Source organism: Saimiri boliviensis, chromosome 16 (assembly GCF_048565385.1).
Source record: "Saimiri boliviensis isolate mSaiBol1 chromosome 16, mSaiBol1.pri, whole genome shotgun sequence".
NCBI lineage: Eukaryota > Metazoa > Chordata > Mammalia > Primates > Cebidae > Saimiri > Saimiri boliviensis.
This window is the reverse complement of record NC_133464.1, coordinates 79,807,979-79,828,522: the sequence shown is the minus strand read 5'-3', so window position 1 is coordinate 79,828,522 and position 20,544 is coordinate 79,807,979. Positions and strand designations below refer to the sequence as shown.

The following is a 20,544-nucleotide window of genomic DNA, read 5'->3' as shown; positions in this document are numbered from 1 at the left end:
GCAGGTGGCCCTGTGAGGAGTCAGCTAAAATCATGCCTGCTCAGCACCGGGCAGCATTTTCAACCACCAAAGCTTCAGAATGAACAGTATTCATTTGGGCCTAGGACCTTTTAATGTTCAGAAACCCAAAGCAGTCATAGTTTCTCAAAGGATCAAATTGTAAATAATACTGAAAGCACAGCCACTTAGATTAGTTTTACTCTCTGGCCCAAGGTACTGTAAAACCTAAACACTAATGTTGCAGCCCCAAGTTCTAAGAGCTGTAGGGTGTTAGAGAATGACTCCCTGTTCTTCAAAGCTCAGTTCCTGTCTTCTGGGAGAAAGTGTAGCTTGAAAAGGTAAATTCTTTAAAATTTACTTAAATTTTTTGTTTTGTGAATTATTTAAACATAAAAACAGAAGATAATTCACCTTTATGTACCTCCATATTTAAGAGATGCTGATTTCTTTTTTTGCAGTGGCTACAGACTTAGGAGAAATATTTCAGACACAGATAGTTCAGTCCGTATCTTAATCCTTTCCCTATGCCCCTCCCCAAGAAAACTGCTATGCCAAGCAGATGTGAACATTCCTTGCATGATTTTATCCTTTTATTATATATGCATATATCAAAAAATATATATATAGTTCTACTTTGTATGTTTAAAGTGTACATACGCTTTGAACGTAGCTTGTTTTTTTAGAAAAGAATCCCTAGCATTATTTTTTTAGATTAAAATAGGTTTTATTTATTAATTGCTCTAGATGTATTAACCTGCTCTATGATATGAATAGGAAGTGGTTGTAAAATTGAATTTTTCCTGTCGGTGGACAGTGAAATTATTTAAAAATTTTCACTCTTAGCAAGATAATGCAGCAACACTTCTGATAGGTAACTCCATGGACACACGAGAGGTATCCTCTAGACTAGCGTTTTGAAAACTCTTGTTACTGCACATTATAAGGGTAAGTTTTGTTTAGTTAAACTTTTTTCCATTAGATGTGTATATATGCAAGTGCACTGGCTTGTGATATAAAATATATTTCATACTGAGAGTCATAGTGAAAAGCCAGAAGCTGCCACACTAGGGCACGCACCTAAGACCTACTGCTGGATCATAGGATATATGCATCTTCAGCTTTACTGAATGTTGCCAAATTGCTTTTTTTTTTTTTGAGACGGAGTCTTGTACTGTCACCCAGGCTGGAGTACAGTGGTGTGATCTTGGTTCACCGCAACCTCCGCCTCCCAGGTTCAAGCGATTCTCCTCCCTCAGCCCCCTGAGTAGCTGGGATTACAAGTGCCCTGCACCACACTGAGCTAATTTTTTGGATTTTTAGTAGAGACAGGGTTTCACTATGTTGGTCATGCTGGTCTCGAATGCCTGACCTTGTGATCCACCTGCTTCAGCCTCCCAAAGTATAGGCGTGAGCCATCGCGCCCAGCCACCAAGTTGCTTTTGAAAGTGACTGCATCTTATTTGCAGGGCTCCTTCCTGTTTCACCACATTTTAGCACTAGGTTTTTGGGACAAAGGTTTCTAATTGTAATTTTACTTTGCTTTTTCCCTATTGCTGGTGAGGCTGAAAACAAGTCAGTTCAAAGTGTTAGAAATCCATTTATTTGAAGGTTTACACTGTTTAATTTTAGCGCAGTATTGGATAGTCACAAGAAAAATAAAGCACGTGGAAAGGAAAGGCTGTGATCTTTCTAGGTTGATAGGAAGAAGGCAGGCGAGAAATAACTAATATTTTGATATCTGCTGTTACAGACCTCAGCCTTAGCAAAAGACTAAAATTGATGGTGGTCTCTGCTGTCGGGTATGTGATGTGTTGCACTTAGGGAAGAGGGTGAAAATGGAGGTGACTTCAGCAGCCTGTGTTTTTATGTAAGTGAGTAAAGCATGCTGGGTGTAACATGTTTGCACATTTAATGCATGGAACAGTTCTTGACTCCTTCAGAAATGTATACCCCCTCCCCCTCCCTCTCCCTCCCCTCCCCTCCTTGTCCCCACCTCCCCCTCCAAGTTTTTTTGCTCTACTGCCCTCTTAGTCTGTCTTTTATTTTCTGCCTTTGATGCTTGTGCAGTTACAGAGAGCTAACTGGACAGTGAGTAGTTTCTTATGGTAAGTTTCCATGTTGGGCTCTGTGGGGGCAGCTGCAACTCTTCTCTAGGGGAGTTTTGTTTTGTGGAAATTAGAATCCAGCGTTGCTAGATATTTTTATGTGTTTTCCAAGAGAAAGTGGAAATCGTTTTAAAAATTAATTTAATCTTGTGAAGTATCTTGATTTGTTTTTTAAAATACTGAGCCACTTTTTAAAAAGGTCAGTTTGGGCCAAACTGTATCTGAATTTAGACTGTGAGCCACTGATTTGAAATTTCTGTGTTAAGGGAACAGAACTATGAAATGGCTAAGGTTTTAGAAATCATGAACACCAGTGTTGATTCCTTGTGACCTAATTTGTCATTTTGCTTTTTTCCTCCTGGGTGTGTAAATGAATGTTGAAGGAGCCGTGAAATTTTGAATAATATTCATTTGTCTTTGCTCCTCAGCACCTAACACAGGGCTTGTTATATAACAGGTTCATAATAAATGTTTGTCCAATCAATGAATAAATGAACAATGAAAACATACAGCTTCTGTTCTTTAGAATTGAAAATCTTAGAGTTAAAAAACATACTCGCTGTTTACCAGTTTTGTATTTTTTTCTCGGGGCTAATAGAGGAAATTTCTGCTGTGCAAGGCTCTTCCACAAGTCAAACCCTGACAATCTTACTGTTCTCCAAAATGCCACATAGCTAATTCATGATTTATAAAGAAAGCTCAGCACATTAATAGATTAGATAGTCGGTAGAATGAATAATAAATGGCAAAGCTGTGTATACAAAGAAAATATGCATAGCTCTTGGAAATCATATAACGAGGGTTGGTCCATCTGGAGTCTTTGCTTCCCTAGGGGAAATGTGAGGACCCAGTGATAATCCTTCAATTATAAAAGAAGAAAACGAAGTTCCATATGGGCATTTGATCAAGCCCAGGAAATTGCAGTGCTGAAGAAATTCTAGAACAATTAGCACTCTTCCGCACTTAACCCAGTAGGCAGTCCGATCGGATCCATGGCAGCAGGATGTTATTGAAAATGTTAGTGTGGAGTGGGTAGGAATTGGATCATGATCCTTTCCATCCGTAGCCATCAAAGTCTTATTTTAAGTATCTTGATTTTAAAAATGACTTCGGAGCTGTCCTTAGTTCTCACAGTTTCCCAACTTGCTTCCACCTTGTCTGAGGCCACAGAAACACAGCCTGGTCAATGGGGTCTTTGCCCTGCCCTGAAGTCCTGTTAGAGTTTCCCTGTTCCCTACTCTGACACTCCGCAGTGGCTTATTCAGGCAGTTTCCTCACTGGGAGTCTCCAATCTCACCTGTGGCAGTGTTGCCCTTCTCTGCAGCCCCCTCCCTGCCTTCAGCACTGCAGGGAAACCCATCAGAAGACCACCTTGACAGCGTGGTCAATCAACCTAACGTCTTTTCTCAATCCTTACTCTCCTTCTGGACATGATGATAACATCTGTTGAGTGCATTCCGTTTGCCAGACACTGTTGCAAATGTTTGACGCATTTTATCTCGTTTAATCTGTGCCACAAACCACAAGGACAATATCATTAACCCTAATTTTTGTGATGAGGAACCTGAGGCACAGTAACATGCTGATTATCTTTGCCTTTTTGAAACTCAGCTTCTTTTTTGCTTTCCATGCCAGTTCATTTCAGTGAACGTTTATGACCTCTAGTATAGTTCTGTTATAAAGGTGAGGAGGACAGGTTTCCTTTCCTCGTGGAGCTAACAGTGGAGGAGACGAGAAATTCCACTGTGACAGGCAAGGGAAGACTGAGGTGGGCACAGGCAGCAAGGGAAGCTCATTGTCCATTCTGAGGGGTAGACACCGCTTCCTGGGGGAGGTGGTGGCAGAGCTGTCTTGGAAGCGAAAATAGAAAAAATAGGCAGGTGCAGTGGTATACATTTGTAGTCCCAGCTACTCAGCAAGCTGAGGTGGCAGGATTGATTGAGCTTGGGAGGTCGAGGCAGCAGTGAACCATGATTGCACCAGTACACTCCATCCAGCTTAGGTGACAGAATGAGACCCTGTTTAAAAAAAAAAATAGATGAAATAAGATGGGAGGGTGTTCCAGGAAGAAGGCACAGCATGAGCTGAAGCTCATGTACAAGAACTGCAAACAGTTTGATATTACTAAATTACTGTGATGGCAATGGGTGGAACATCGTAGGAGGCATGTGTAATGTGCTAAGGAGCCTGGCTTTCATCAAGTAAGTAGTAGTGGCTGTTTCATTTTAAGCTTGGGACAGGTGTGGACTGGAATATAATTCAGTAGCTTGCAGTGCATTTGGGAGGATGAATGGGACGGAAGATAAGAATCAAGGGAGATCAATTATGTGGCTGTTGTGATAGTCCAGGGAGGGGTCATGAGCTCCAGAATAAAGCCAGTTGGAAATACAGTAGGAGGAGACAAGAGAGAGTGGATATGAGAAACATTTAGAAGTTGAAAGAAGCAGGATGATTTTTGTAACAGAGATTGGCAATATCTAAATGGGCTATTGGTAAGGGAATGACTAAACTATGTTATCTATATACATATATGCTAGGGTGCAGGATCAGCTGTTAAGCATAAGGCAACTTTATGTAAATGGCATGGATGAATTTGAAACATTGGAAGTGAGTGGGAGGAATAAGATACTAAATAATCTGTGTGCTATGCTAATCATGATTGTACAAAATAAATACGCATAGACTAACTCTGGAAGGATGTGTGAGTTATCTCTGCAGAGGACAATTAGGTGGTTGGGGAAGGGATAGAGAGGAGGGGCTTAGGTTTTATGATGTACCCTTCCCCTCTTTGTGCCTGATGCCATGGGAATATATGACCTATTTTTATCAAATCTCTGTCTGTGAACTGGATATGGGGACTGAGAGAGAAGAATTAGTTGTGCATACCCTGGATTCACAAATGTAGGTGAGGGAGGTGGTTTATCTGGTGGGGTTGTTGTAGGTGAGAGGGGATGGTGAGTCAGTTGTAGATACTTTTTCATAGTGGATTTCAGTAAGTATGATTGATAAGTTGCATCCTGGTGTCTCTTTTTCATTTAAAATTATTAAAATCATTATTTTATGGTATTTCAACCCAATTGGCCTTTATTTAGACCAATATTAAGACAGTAGGAATTTTAGCTTAGGAAAAGGAAAAGAAAATCTTCTCAATGACCAGAACTCAGAAGTTATAATCAGCTGCTTCAAATGACTTTGGGAAATAAACTGGGAAACTTGCTACCTTTTATATTTTTTATGTGAGAATATTTTCTCAATTCCCAACAACTTACTCCTAAACTTTCTGTAATATAACCTATGAGATAATTGGTTTTTTATGTGCTGCTTATTAAGCAATTATCCGACAGAATAGTTTTGTAACACACATTTATAGGCTGTTAGTAGCTTCACTTGTACATCAATCATTGTAATGTTACTTTGCTATATTATCAGGTGGAGATGAAAGCCTTTATTATAATAAAAATAATAAATTTAAGAAATTTCTCTTCATTGAGGTGAAAAAAATATTATTAAAAAGCCAACACTTTAATAGTTCAGTTTTGAGCTTGTGGAGTTCAGGATTTATCCATTTATTTTTAGTGGGAAATTCAGGTCTTAGTTAGAAAATCATCATCTTTGCCTGTTTAATGTTTTCAGTTTTAAAATACTAATTTACAAACCTAACTTCTCTCAGCATCACACTTTTTTTGACAGCTGTAGTACATTTACTGTCTCTTTTCTAGACTGCCACAGCACCCTGTATGAGATTTGTAGCTATGCTGTGGTCATGAAAATAGAAAAATGACTTCTAAATTATAGTATTGCACAAAGTAGATGACATTGCTCTTTGAGAGATAGAATTTATCTGCCAAATTAAAGAACTGCATTTTTTTCTGCTACTTTTACCTTGCCACAGGTATTCTTTCTTTAGCCACTTTTATTGCACTTGACATTTATTAGAATATATTAAGAACATAGAAAGTTAAGTGAAAAAGACAAATGTCTCATCTACCCAGTGGTGAAAAATTTCCCCCTAGTTTTAAGATCTTCTTACATCAAAAGGATTTTTCTAGTTCTACAAAACAATTCAGTGCAGTAGACCAAGCCCTGACTCCTCACTTTGTAGAGACAGTTTTGATGAGCAAATAGAATAGCATATCCAGAGAAGCAATCAGGAACACAAACGTTAACTATTGGATTAAGCAACATAAAACAAAGGGCATAAACAACATCATTTGCAGGAAGAATGAGGTGGATGATATTATTTATACATTGATTTCCATTTTAAGATGTAGAAATAATATACCTTATGTAAATTCTTACAGTGTTCTTATCTGCTTAGCAGGCCATCTTTTTCATATTTGAACTTAAACAAGATAGTGATCTCTAATTCATTGGAAATTACTGTGATGTGATGATCATGATTATAGTTTGTTTTAAAATACAGATTTAAATTTATTGCAGGTATATGGGTCTGTAGAGTGTAATTCCTCATGATGACATCCTTTTGTTGTGAGATAGCAGTACATTTCTGGGTGCCAGTGACCTAACAGACTGCATTAATGGCTCTGGCCTTGTGACAACGGGTCAGTGGACTCTATACCATCTGCCTAGGTCTTGCCAGTGGTACTATCAAAGGCTGTTATGCTCTGACAGCCGAGATTGGTGGAGGACAACCAGCCAGAGAGGCTCTTTCCTGGTGTCAACCATCCTATTTCATTTAATATACCCTTCCCCAAATGACTGCTTGTGCTTAGGATTGTGGAAAGCAGCCCCCTGGATCATTCAGAAGAGAGGTAAGTCCCCTTCTACACTCGGCAGAGGCATCTGTAACCTTTGCACTCAGACACTGCAGAGAGTACCACTGAGCATTTTAAGATAGCTACCAGATTCCGAGTGGTTCCCTTCAGGAGCTGAAGTTTGGAAGAAAGCTTAGTTGAGAGAGACTCATTTGAAGTAGGTAGCATGAACAGCCACAGATTGGGACTTAAACAAAACCCTTTGTTAGGTACTCTGCATTGAGAGATCTGACTTCCATGGCCAAGTTGTTAATGATTTCTATTTATGCTTATACCAGAATGCTGCCTAATTAGAACCGCTCTATAATTTTTCAAAACTCATTGTTATAAAGAAGAATTGTCATTGGAAATTAAGTGCCTTTTCATCCTAAAAACCATTTTCAGGCCCTTCCCATTTTAAAGAATAAAATTATGAAAATTAAAGAATATACTGGATTTCTTTAAGGCATAGAAATCCAATATATACTTTTTCTTCCTTTTTTCATCCAAAAACAATCCTTTTTTTTTCTAAAAAGATTTAGTTCTGTTATCTTGAGGAAAAGATTTAGCAGTAACAAGTTTGAAATTAATAGAAGAGTTTAATGGTAAAACATGCAGTTACCATTAGTTTAGGTTTTTGTTCCTATCTCAGAGTCAGTACCATGAGATCTGAAGTGGTTCCCAGGATCAAAATGGAAGGGGAATCTGGGAGAGTGAGTAAGAGACTCTGATAAGACTCTGAATTTAGTGCCTCAGAAGATGCCCAGTTTCCCAAAATACACTGCAGCATATCTTAATGTTAGCATTACATGTTAAATGCTGACATTTAATGTACACATTGAAATAATATTATGATAATGTTTTAAAATTTGAAGCAACCCTTTTTGTGGGGGAAGAGAGACTTTAAAATGATTCAACTTATCAAGAACCAGTGTTCCCTTAAAGGAAGTGAACGTAGCACCCAGAAGAGAATTAGGGAAGTACTCTTTTGCTTTTGGGAGGACATGTTTAAATTTAAAGCAAGTTATCAGAAGGAACTTTCTCATGCTTTGGCCAACTAACTACATGGTGCATTTTGAAAAGGAAGAATTAGATGATGAATTTTGAAAAGGAAGTCACCTTCCTGATATATGAGGCTTTTGAATATATTCATTGTTTAAAAGGTGAATGTATTGATTTTGTGAATATTGAAAATAAATTGATTACAATAGTCCATGATATTAAACTTGGCAGTTCTTTCCCCAAGAATGTTTCCCCCTAGTTTTTCTTTTTAATCAGTTGTTTTTGAATAGATAATACATTTATTTACATTGTTGAAAAAGTTGAGAGACGTTAGAAGGTATGCCTTAAGAAGTCTTACTTCCAACCCCGTTTTTGTTTGCCCTATCCCACCCTTCTGCCCCAAAGGCTGACATGCTAGTTCCTGTGTATTTTCTCAGGCTCTTTGGAGGTAGTTCTTCATGCAAATATGCATTGTGCTTCTCCCTGTTCCCCTTTTTTACACAAAAATAGCGTACTATATATGTTGTTGTTCTTTGTTTTCCTTACTTAAGGGTATATCCTAGAGCTGTTTCCATTATCAGAAAATAGGGAGCATCTTCTTTTAGCGCATGGTGATGGCTACTTAGATTGTTTCCAGTGTTTTTCTTGTACAAACACTGCTGTGATATTGTATAAGCATGTGTAGGAACATCTGTAGGATAAAAATCTCAGAAATGAGATTGTTGGATTAAAGAATAAATATATTTGTAATTTTGATAGACATTATCAGAGTATTCCTGAGTGTTTTTTGTTGTTGTTTGTTTTTTAGAATTTTGCTTTCTCACTAGGAATGTTTGAAGTAAACTATTTTCCTGTGGCAAGCACAGCCATGTAATTTATTGTCTGAACCGGGACACTTCTAAGAGTGAAAAGTGGCTCTATTAATAACCACACTAGGGCAACAGGCACAAGGGGAGACTTTGCCAGGTAATCTGGGACATGTCTTGACTTACTGTTAGCTTTGCTGACAGAATATGCTGTAAGACTTTCCAATTTTTCTCAGGAGACCTTGAATGGAATTAAAATTCAAAATTCATCCTTTGATGAGGCCAACCTTTAAAAGTGAAGCCACTGATGATGGTTGCACAACAGTATGAATGTATGTAGTGCCATTGAAGTATACACTTAAATGTGATTAAAATGGTAAATTTCATTATGTCTGTTTTAACACAATGTAAGGCATAAAAGTTAAAGAAACATACTAGTAATACATGAACTCACATGGATTAATCTCAACCAAATTAGATAAAATGAAAAAAGAAAAAAGACAGTCTCAAATGCTGCATATTGTATGCTTGTATTCATAAAGATATTCTGGAAAAGGTGATACTATAGAAACAACAAATGTGTAGGTAGTTTCCAGGGGCCAAGGGCATAGGGAGGGTTGAGTACAAAGGAACTGGAGGAGATTTTGAGAGGTGATGGGACTGTTCTCTATCTTGATTATGGTGGTGGTTACAGGATTTTATGTGTTCTTCAGAACTCATAGAACTATACACTAAAGGAGTACATTTACATTTCACTGTATGTAAATTATACCTTAATAAAAGAGAAATCAACAAAGAGATAGGAGAAAGCAGAATTTTCAGTATCGTTTCCCCTGAGTTCTCGGAAAGGTGTCATGCCTGGTCTGGATTCTCTTCTGGGCAAGGGCTGCATGACCTGAGTGGTGCTTGCCAATGGGCCTCTTGCTTGGTGACCCCTACATCACTTGCACTTTTCTGCTGTCATTGGTGGCCCTGCTGCTTCAGGAAACTGTGGCACTGTTAGGCTTTGTCTGGCCTGTTTTAGGGATCTTGCAGATGCCAAGGTCAGGGGTTCAGCATGAATGTGACCCACCATTGTGTCGCCCCAAGGCTCAAGTGGGTATGAGCAGATCTGGTTCTGTTTTATCTAAAGGGAATGGGGAAGTCAGAGAATTGCTTCCCAGTGCCCCCGCCTTTCTTGCATGCCCTAGGGATTCTCCTTTGTTTCTTTGTGGCATAGGGAAAGGATTCTTACATGGTGAATCAGTCTTGGCTGTGACAGAGGATGCCAGTTAATGGCCAATGTAAATGTCTGCTGTATCTGGACCAAGTAAAAAGAATGTTTAGATGGGCAAGAGCAGAAGATTCCATAGGTAAATCAGGTGCAGGGTCAGGAAGACAGTGAAGACAGATGGAAAAAGGCACATTCTCTGCCTTCTCTGGGTCCAGGATGGGAGGTGGATGCAAAAGTCAGCAGAGGTCGAGTCAAAATCAGAAAAATGCTCAACATCACTAGTTATTAGGGAAATGCAAATCAAAGCACGGTGAGCTACTGCTTCTCACCCATGAGGATGAGAATATAAAAATAAAAAATAAAAATAATAAAATAAATAAAAAAATAAAAAAAGATAAAAAAACTAGAAAATAGCAAGTATTGGTGAGGATGTAGAGAAATGGAAACATTTGTACACCATTGGTAGTAGTGTAAAACGCTGCTGTTGCTGTTGCTATGGAAAACAGCATGGCAGTTCCTCACAAAATTAAACATATAATTACCATCTGATCCTGCAATCTCACTTCTGTGTTTATATCTGAAAGCAGGGACCCAAACAGATATTTCTAGACCTCTGTTCACAGCAGCCTTATTCACAATAGCCAAGAGATAGAGGCAGCCTAACTGCCCACTGACACTTGGATGAATGGAAAAACAAAATGGGGTCTATACATACAGTGGAATATTATTCAACCTTGGGAAGGAAGTTCTGACACACGCCACAGTATGGATGAACCTTGAGCATATTATGTTAAAGGAACTATGCCAGTCATAAAAAGACAAGCACTATGTGATTCCATTCATATGAGGTGATGAAATGCATAGACAGAAAATAGACAGGTGGTTGCCAGGGGCTGGAGAGAACAATGTGGGGGGATTGTTTAATAAGTTTAGAGTTTTAGTTTTGCAAGATGAAAAGAGTTCTGGAGATGGATGGCTGTAATCATTGCCTAAAAGTGTACTTACTGCCACTGAACTAGTGAATACATTAAAAAATGGTTAAAACGGCAAGTTTTATGTTATGGATATCTTACCATGAAACAATCTTAAGAAAAATTCAAGGGGAGTGAGCTAAAGCCAGCAAATTTTTACCTGCAAAGCCAGAGCAGGGTGGCTCTCAGCACCTTCATGCAGTGGGTGATTGCTCACACAGAGGTCCCTGCTAGGTCCACCTCTCCATCGCTCCAGAGATGCCTGAGTTCCCTCACATACCATGACTTGGGTGACCATCAAGCTAACCTGCCTGCTACACATTGTCATTCACATACAGTGGCCATCTTCTGTAACTTCTGTCCAGAACAGTGGCCAGAAGCCACGTGAGGCTGTTGTGCACTTCCAGTGTGACTCATTCAAATTGAGATGTACTGTAAATGTAAGATTCACACTGGATTCTGAAGCCTTAATCTGAAAAAGAAATGTAAAATACCTCATTAATAGTTTTATATTGATAATATGTTGAAATAACATTTATTGGGGTCAATGAAACATATTATTAAAATGAATCTCACTTGTTTGACTTGACTTTTTTTATTGTGGCTACTAGAAAATCTAAAATTTCATTTGTGGCTTTCATTGTATTTCTGTTGACTAGCATTTTTCTGGAGCAGCAGCACCACCTGAGAATGTGTTAGAAATGCAGATTCTTGGGTCCCACCCCAGGCCCTTGGAACCAGAAACTCTGGGGATGGAGCCAGCAATCTGTGTTTTAACATCTGCTCAAGTTTGAGAGCCAGGGCTCTAGAGCACCCTGTCTCAATCAGTTTAACAACTACTAAGACTAACGGGCTGCTCTATCCCTGCTGCCAGGCACCTTGACCTTTAATCACAGCTTATGGCAGGAAGGACTGACTGCAGGTGCAAATTAGCATGGGCACTCGCAGTTGCGTGGGTGCTCTCTTGCTTTGCTCTGGATCCTCTCCTTTTCTATCCACTCTCTGCTTATGTGGCTTCTCATCCACTTTGTTTCTTTACCTGTTTCCAGCTCCGTGTTCAGTGGACTTGACAACAGGTTCCACTCTCCTTTCTCCTTGCTCCCTGGGACAAAGGCTTGTGCCCCCCTCTTGCTAGTTTCTGCTACTTGATGCACTTGAGTTAAGGATGATTGCTGAGTACTCATGTGAACTTTGCTGAATTCTGCGTGGTATCTTCATTCTGCCCAGGCAGGAAGGGAGGGGAAGATGTGAAGAATTAAGGGAAGGGTGCTAAATTATCATTGGTTTTAGAAATCTCATGTACAGTGTAGTTGAGAATCTCTTGGGAAAAACGAGACTCTAAATTTGTTCCTCTCTCGCTCTACCCCTCCCTCCCTTTCTTCCTTCTGGGGGAAATTTTGGTTTCTTCCTAGTATCAATTAAAGGGGTCTTTATGAGACTTCTGCATCTGGTTTTGATGAAAGCAGATGTGTTTGAACAAATCATTCACCTTCTCAGTGCTTCTAACTCCTGGTTCTCAAGATAGAATTAATGGCTTCCAGTGCTGTATCACAGCTTGCAGCCCCCTCTCTGTAATTGCATGAAGATGATCAATGTGGACACCATGGAGTTGTTCAGAAGCCCTGTTCTGGCCCTCTGTATTTGGGCTCTTTTTGAACCCCTTTGACCTGATTTGTCACATGGGGGTAAAGGAGGTCCTCAATACTTGTTATAAGACCCTCTGGGCCAAATATGTGCATGAATTTGCACTTCAGGTTTTTAGATTGTGCCTGGGTTGTATATAACATGACATTCCTAAGGAAGGGTGGGGCAGCGCCCTGCATCAAATACGTTATTCCTGAAGTGAAACATGGGCATTGATGCTAAATGGGATTTCTCAAAAAGACTATAAATAGCTTCATACATTTGGGTTATGTTTTTCTGTCAAATGAGTTATAAAAACAACCTCTCAGCTTTTAGATCTTTTGGCATTCAGGATAGTGGATAAGGGATTGTGGACTTTGGTAGTGCCTGTGTTGTCTGAAATAACAGAAGAAACCCAGATTAGCAAATGTGTGACTTTCGTTTATTTTGGAATGGCTGAGGAATGCTCCAGATTAGACGATTCCAAAGAGTTGATTCATGTGTCAACCTTTTGGAGTTGGTATGGTTGCCAGCAACCTGAGACAACTATATTTTAGTGTCCAGAAATATATGTGGACATTCTCAGATATTGGAGCTTAATGTTATGGTTTTGATTTTTAGACAGAAAAAGATTATCCCAATTCAGACACATCTTTGAATCTGGCTGTATATGCATGCTACACAAAATTTTATTTCTTTGGAAGCAGAACACAAAGTAGTTGTGAAAATTCACCACACTGTCATAGGTTCATTGTGATAACTAAATGTGATACTGTGCTGAAGCAGTTAACACCGAGTGTGGTCTTTAAAAATTCAATAAATGATAATTTGGTATATTATTATAACTGCAGATGTTAGTAATTAGCATTGTCTATTCTCATTCCAGATAGAAATGGATTTTATCAAAATTGGTTCCTTACATTTTAAAATACTTTTAGCAATGGAAGAAATGATATATATATATATTTTTAAGCAAAAATAAACCTTTATATTTGTTTTTTCCGTGGCTTTAATTCAGTGCCCTTGTTTAAGTCACTTCAACTCTATGATGGTTAATTTGGTTAACTTGGTCGGGCCACGGTGCCCAGATATGTGGCCAGACATTATTCTGGATATTTCTGTTAGAGTATTTTTTGATGAGATTAATATTTATTTTATTATTTTTATTTTTTATTTTTAAATTGTTTTCAATTTTTTTTAAAATTAAATTTTATTTTTTTAAAATTGTATTTTAGGGGCCGGGCATGGTGGCTCAAGCCTGTAATCCCAGCACTTTGGGAGGCCAAGGTGGGTGGATCACGAGGTCAAGAGATCGAGACCATCCTGGTCAACACGGTGAAACCCCATCTCTACTAAAAATACAAAAAATTAGCTGGGCGTGGTGGCGCGTGCCAGTAATCCCAGCTACTCAGGAGGCTGAGGCAGGAGAATTGCCTGAACCCAGGAGGCAGAGGTTGCAGTGAGCCGAGATCGTGCCATTGCACTCCAGCCTGGGTAACAAGAGCGAAATTCCATCTCAAAAAAAAAATTGCATTTTAGGTTTTGGGGTACATGTGAAGAACATGCAAGATTGTTGTATATGTGCACACATGGCAGTGTGATTTGCTGCCTTCATTCTCATCACCTATATCTGGCATTTCTCCCCATGCTGTCTCTCCCCAACTTCCCACCCCTACTGTCCCTCCCTTATTTCCCCCACTACAGACCTCAGTGTGAGATGCTCCCCTCCCTGTGTCCATGTGTTCTCATTCTTCAACACTCACCTATGAGTGAGAACATGTGGTGTTTCATTTTCTGTTCTTGTGTCAGTTTGCTGAGAATGATGGTTTCCAGGTTCATCCATGTCCCTACAAAGGACACAAACTCATTATTTTTTATGGTTGCATAGTATTCCATGGTGTATATGTGCCACATTTTCACTGTCCAGTCTATCATCGATGGGCATTTGGGTTGGTTCCAGGTCTTTGCTATTGTAAACAGTGCTGCAGTGAACATTCGTGTGCATGTGTCCTTATAGTAGAACGATTTATAATCCTTTCGATATATACCCAGTAATGGGATTGCTGGGTCAAATGGAATTTCTGTTTTTAGGTCCTTGAGGAATTGCCCCACTGTCTTCTACAATAGTTGAACTAATTTATACTCCCACAACAGTGTAAAGTGTTCCTGTTTCTTCACATCCTCTCCAGCATCTGTCTTCAGATTTTTTAATGATTGCCATTCTAACTGGCATGAGATGGTATTTCAGTGTAGTTTTGATTTGCATTTCTCTAATGACCAGTGATGATGAGCATTTTTTCATGTGTTTGTTGGCCTCATGTATGTCTTCTTTTGAAAAGTGTCTGTTCATGTCCTTTGCCTACTTTTGAATGGGTTTGTTTGTTTTTTTCTTGTAAATCTGTTTTAGTTCTTTGTAGATTCTGGATATCAGCCCTTTGTCAGATGGGTAGATTGCAAACATTTTTTTCCCATTCTGTTGGTTGTTGATTCACTCTAATGACTGTTTCTTTTGCCATGCAGAAGCAGTGGAATTTGATTAGGTCCCATTTGTCTGTTTTGTCTTTTGTTGCCAATGCTTTTGGTGTTTTGGTCATGAAGTCCTTGCCTATACCCATGTCCTGAATGGTTTTGCCTAGATTTTCTTCTAGGGTTTTTATGGTATTAGGTCTTATGTTTAAGTCTTTAATCCATCTGGAGTTAATTTTAGTGTAAGGTGTCAGGAAGGGATCCAGTTTCTGCTTTGTGCACATGGCGAGCCAGTTTTCCCAACACCATTTATTAAACAGGGAATCCCTTCCCCATTGCTTGCTTTTGTGAGGTTTGTCAAAGATCAGATGTTTGTAGATGTGTGGCATTGCCTCCGAGGCCTCTGTTCTGTTCCATTGGTCTATATCTCTGTTTTGGTACCAGTAGGATTTTGTGTAAAGCAGATTGATCCTCTGTGATATAAGTGGGCCTCATCCAATCAGTTGAAGGTCTGGATAGCCCTCTCCTGAACAGGAGGGAATTCTGCCTGTAGACAGCCTTTGGGCTCCAACTGTAGCATGAGCTCTGGTTTCTAGCCTGATGGCCCACCCTGCAGCTTTTGGACTTGCCAGCTTCCATAATTGTGTGAGCTAATTCTTTAAAATAAATCTCAATCTCTCAGCCAGGTGCAGTGGCTCACAATGTGTAATCCCAGCACTTTGTAAGACCGAGGCGGATGGATCACCTGAGGTCTGGAGTTCAAGACCAGCCTGACCAACATGCTAAAACCTGTCTTTACTAAATGCAAAAAATTAGCCGGGCATGGTGGTGCATGCCTGTAGTCCCAGCTACTTGAGAGGATGAGGCAGGAGAATTGCTTGAACCTGGCCCAACGTGGTGAAACTCCATCTTTACTAAAAATACAAAATTAACTGTGTGTAGTGGTGCATGCCTGTAGTCCCAGCTACTTGGGAGGCTGAGACAGGTGAATCACCTGAAGCTGGGAGGTGGATGTTGCAGTGAGTCGAGGTTGCGCCATTGCACTCCAGCCTGGGCGACAAGAGCGAAACTGTCTCCAAAAAAAAAAAAAAAAAAAAAAAAAAAAAAAAAAAAAAAAAAAAAAAAAAAAACTCAATCTCTCTCTCTCTCTCTCTCTCTGTCTCTCACCCTGATGAATGGACCTCTGTTAACCTTACTTTGTTTCTTCGTTTATAGACACAGAACATATGAGATATGTCTTCCAAGGTTTCCTTTAAGAGTGTGAGAAGTTATTTGAGTCTAAAGCATTGTCTAGGATGTCCTCAGTCTTGGTTGACTGGAAGGACAAGGGCAGGAAGGAGAGTGGGCCTTGGGAGCTGGTATAGATGGCAGGCTTAGTTGGAAGCTATTGCAGCCTATGGAGACATCCAGTACACACCTGGATGAGAGTTGATCTTGAGGCTGATGGCGGTTCACAGAGAGGTATTAACAGACACAGGATGTAAGAACTTGCCTGCTGTGTAGAGCTGAGTCCCTTGCATACACTAGGTGGGCACTGGCCTCCTGGCCTCAGAACTTGGAGGGAAACCCAGCAGCTGGGGTTCCACTTGGTTGTGTTAAAGATGCTACCTTCTGGAGACTGTGGCTGCATGCCTGCTTTCTCACCAGAGGCAAAGAACTAAGATAAAACAACTCCTGAATGTTCACCATGGCCCCTGATTAATTTTGGTTACTCTTCTAGGCATAGAAACCTCGAATAGGACCAGACATCAAGTTTGCCTGGGATCTGTTCCTACAGAGTCCAAGTCTTAGATGGAGGCTTGAGCTGGAACAGCTTACTATTACCGTTCCCTTTGTGAATAGTGACGATATTAACAGCTGTGTCTGCTGATGCGTGTTCAGTGTTTGTCACTCCAGAGCTGTACTTTTCAGTAGGGAGCCACTGGTCTCATATAACTATTTAAATTACAATTAAAATAATTAAATTAAAAATTTAAGTCTTCAGTCACACTAGCCACATCGCAAGAGCTCAGTAGCCTCATATACCTGGTGGCTTCTGTATTGGACAGCACAGATACGGGACATTTCCATCCTCACAGAAAGTTGGCCGTACAGCCATGCTCTAGTCTAGAGCTTTGTGTACATTGTCCTCCCATGGTGTTCTGGAGTGAGAGTTATTATCCCCAGTTTGTAGATGAGGATATTGGGGTGTAGGCTGAATAACTGGCCCCAGATTACAGTTTTAAGTGACAGAGCTGGGAACGCAAAGTTCCTGGAGCCCTGGACTAGTCCACTGGATCTGGACTTGTCAGCCTGCAGGTCGTAGGGAGCCTTGAGTGTGCAGGAAATCTTTGCTCCCTGTGGCAAGAGGCAACTCTGGGTGGAAAGATGGAGAATAGTGGAGAGACACAGAGGGTGTGGGAAAACGCTCCAGAAGGATGCAGCACATCCAGAGAGTTTGAGTTGCGTTGTACAGTGGCAGAAAGAGGTCATTGGTCTTTGCAAGGGCTGTTTCAGCCTCGTAGAGGGGGAGAAAGCTGAATATCAGGGCTTCGAGGAGTAAATGGAAGATGAGAGAGAAGGAGATGGGGGATGGGCAGCTAGAAAGAGACATGAGATGAAAAGACAGGACACTTTCAGGCTTGAGAAAGCTTGGCCCTGCTAACAGACTAAGATAAAGACTGTCTGTGGAACCAGGCTGGAATAACTTTGGGGTGGGGGCCAACCCTGAGACACATGCCCTGCCCGGAGGGGGCTGCCACCATCCTATTCCAGCTGACTGCTGCTGGGAGACTGCTGTTTACAGAGTCCATGCATCTGGATTTTTATGTGAAATGTGCCAAATTATAAACACGTTTACAATAACATGTGCTTCCATAAAAAGCACACATCTCATTGCAGAACAATGTGAATGGCTTTAATGCTGCAGAACTGTGCACTTAAACATGGTTAAAACAGTCAAATTCTTATTTATTTTTTTACCAAAAAAGCAAAAAGCACGTATCACTGGACCATTTTAGCACACAAGCTGCGAGTTTGTGACTTCTGGGCTAGGGGGATAGAACCTGCATGACTTTCTACCTTGGTTGTCCACTAGCATCCTCAACCCCAGGCCATACCCTGGAACAATGAAGTCAGAATGTCTGGAGGAGGGACCCAGGTACCAGAATTGTTTAAAGTGGGAAAGTGATCCCATTTTACAGCCAGTGTTGAGAAGGTGAAATAATTAGCAATTAGGATAGAGACAGGAAGAAGCAGCATAAGAATCCAGATATAAGGAACTTCTATTTCTGGGACTGGAGAGACAGAAGCAAGGATGTATATAGATTATGTTAGATTAGGGATGTGAGGAAACCACAGAAGAATAATGAGAATTGCATGATGTCTAGGGCTTGAACTCAGCTATTCTTTAACTTTTCCAGTTGCAAAATGGGAATGATATATGCACCTACCTGTCTATGTCATCATGTCTTTGTGTTTCTGAAGATCTGTTTGTTCCCTGAGAATTCATTTTGTACAGATGTGTTATAAGGCAAAAATGTCAAACTTGTTAGTGATAATCTTTTAGGAATCACTTTACCTTTCAATTTCTATCCCTACTGTAATACTAAAGAAGTTATTAATTCATTTTGGAGAAAACAGAAAATTAGAGAAATGAATTTGTGAGCAAACAGAGCAGGGAAAACATTGAAATCTAAATATATGGAGCCACTAACAAAGCTTTTAGTAAACTGATTGTACAAAGTGTTCACTGAATATAGACAGTTACTTCAAAAAATGTAATTATCCCTTTTAACACAAAAATGTTAAAAGTCCATTAATTACCAAATATTCAAAGAGTTGCCTTTGGAGTAGACAAAGACCTGAGGCATTCTTCAGCAGGAGCATTTTCATTAAAGGGGAGTATATTTATGTACATTAAAAATTAGGGAAGGTTTTGAATAATTCAAGGGGGAAATAAAGTTCTGTTTCCCCCCTGAATTTAATGTAGCTTGAAGTGATGTAATCTCATGTCTAAAATATTAGTTTAATATGAGAGCAAGCCTCTTTCCAGAAGGAAGATGCTGCTCATTCCTTTCCTTGTAATCAAAAGGAATTGTTTGTAAACCAGCTTGGCTGCACTTTGAGTCAATTCGTTTTGGACTAGCTTCTAATCAAGAGATGGAAATGCTTTCTTGTCAACAGTTTCATTGGCTTAGACCTGTCTGCTGAGGGAGATTTATCTTGATCCCTGGTAACTTAAGATGCTCTGTTGGGCATGCTTTATACAATCTGTGAAGCTGGTGGAGTGCTGGGAGCTGAGAGTCTGCACACCAGGTCAGCTGTTGGTATGCGAAAGAGCCACAGAGTCCAGGCAGCCTTGGGAAAATGGCTGCTTAGTAATTTGGGCATTTGCAGATGAATTGTCATCTTGTGCAAGAGCCAACCAGTGAAAGGAGCTTATGAAAATGAGGCCAAGATAGTGACACCTTTTCAGATAAGGGGTACATGTATGAGAAAATTTTAGGGAAGCATATATAGTTCAGACACACAGCTAAGATACTGAATAAAAAATTGGCCTCATTAGCAAAGTCCCTTGCCAGCTTCCAAAGCCCAGAAAAATATCCCTCAGCAAACTCTAAGGAGGAGGAGGGTGCAGGTATGAAAAGGCTTAGATTTGGCTTGTTGGGGATGGAAATGGAGGTGTTTATGAATCTGGGTCACAGTTTGATGAGCATTGGGTCTTCTGTTCTAGCTGTCCTCTCTACAAGTGTCCTCAGGACCCACAGGTCAGGTGGCTGGCAGGGAGGATGAGGGTGGATGGCAGCCACCTCATGCCTTCTGCTGGGGAGACAGTATGAGGGGTGAGGATGGGGTGAACAGGGAAGCACATGTGACTCCTAAAGAGAGCCAGCTGCTGCGTAGGCTTGCAGGGCTATGCCTACCAGGTTGTCTTATTCTCTAACTTAAGTCAGGCATCGGGCTATTCTTTTGACAGAATTTTCTGATTAGTGCATGTTGATAATGAGTTCAAATCACAACATTTTGAGGGTCAAATAAAATACCTGTGGGGGTCAGATTTGGCCTATAGCGTGGCCTTTCTCTCCCTTACCCTACTTTTCCTGACCAGGGGCTTGTATGGAAGGAGGTATTAGAATCTTCTTCCTCCTGAGAAGTGTTGTGAACTGGCAGGAGGATGTCTTGTGTATTGGGGCTTCACTGAGTGAGTCACTCATTCAACATGTATCTACCAGCTACTCTGTGCCAGGCACAACATGGGTTGGAGGCGTGGGGAATTCCAGGCCAGGGAGATGTTGGAGGCCTGGGACTTTGGAAGGAGCTGATACGTTCATGGAGAGACTCTTTTCTACGTGGTTAGCAACAGAGTCCATGTGAGAGTATGGTGGGGGGTAGTATTGGCAAGTTCAGTCCTGGTTGGAGAGTGAAGAGCTTTGTGGTTGCTCAAGAGTATGGGTTTTGCTCTAAGAGCAAGAGGGAGCCACTTAGCAGAGAACTGCCATGATCACATTTGCATATTTACAAACTGCTGCTGTTGGGCACAGGAGCAAGATGAGGCAGGTGACCCAGTGCATGCTTGGGGATTAGACTTTTAAGAATTTTTGCTCATTTAAGACTGCTGCTGTG

The 20,544-nt window shown here is 40.4% G+C and overlaps 1 protein-coding gene across 4 annotated transcripts in view; it reads left to right on the top strand.

Moving 5' to 3' along the window:
* Nucleotides 1-20,544, top strand: part of MTUS2 (microtubule associated scaffold protein 2) — a 679,146-nt gene that overhangs the window by 190,054 nt on the left and 468,548 nt on the right. The window contains exon 3 of one of the 4 annotated variants that reach the window (XM_074387900.1): nt 1,751-1,867. The exons of the other annotated variants lie outside the window; for them this stretch is intronic. The gene's annotated coding sequence lies outside the window, so the exon portion shown is untranslated. The remainder of the gene's footprint in view (nt 1-1,750; nt 1,868-20,544) is intronic. 4 annotated transcript variants of the gene reach the window in all.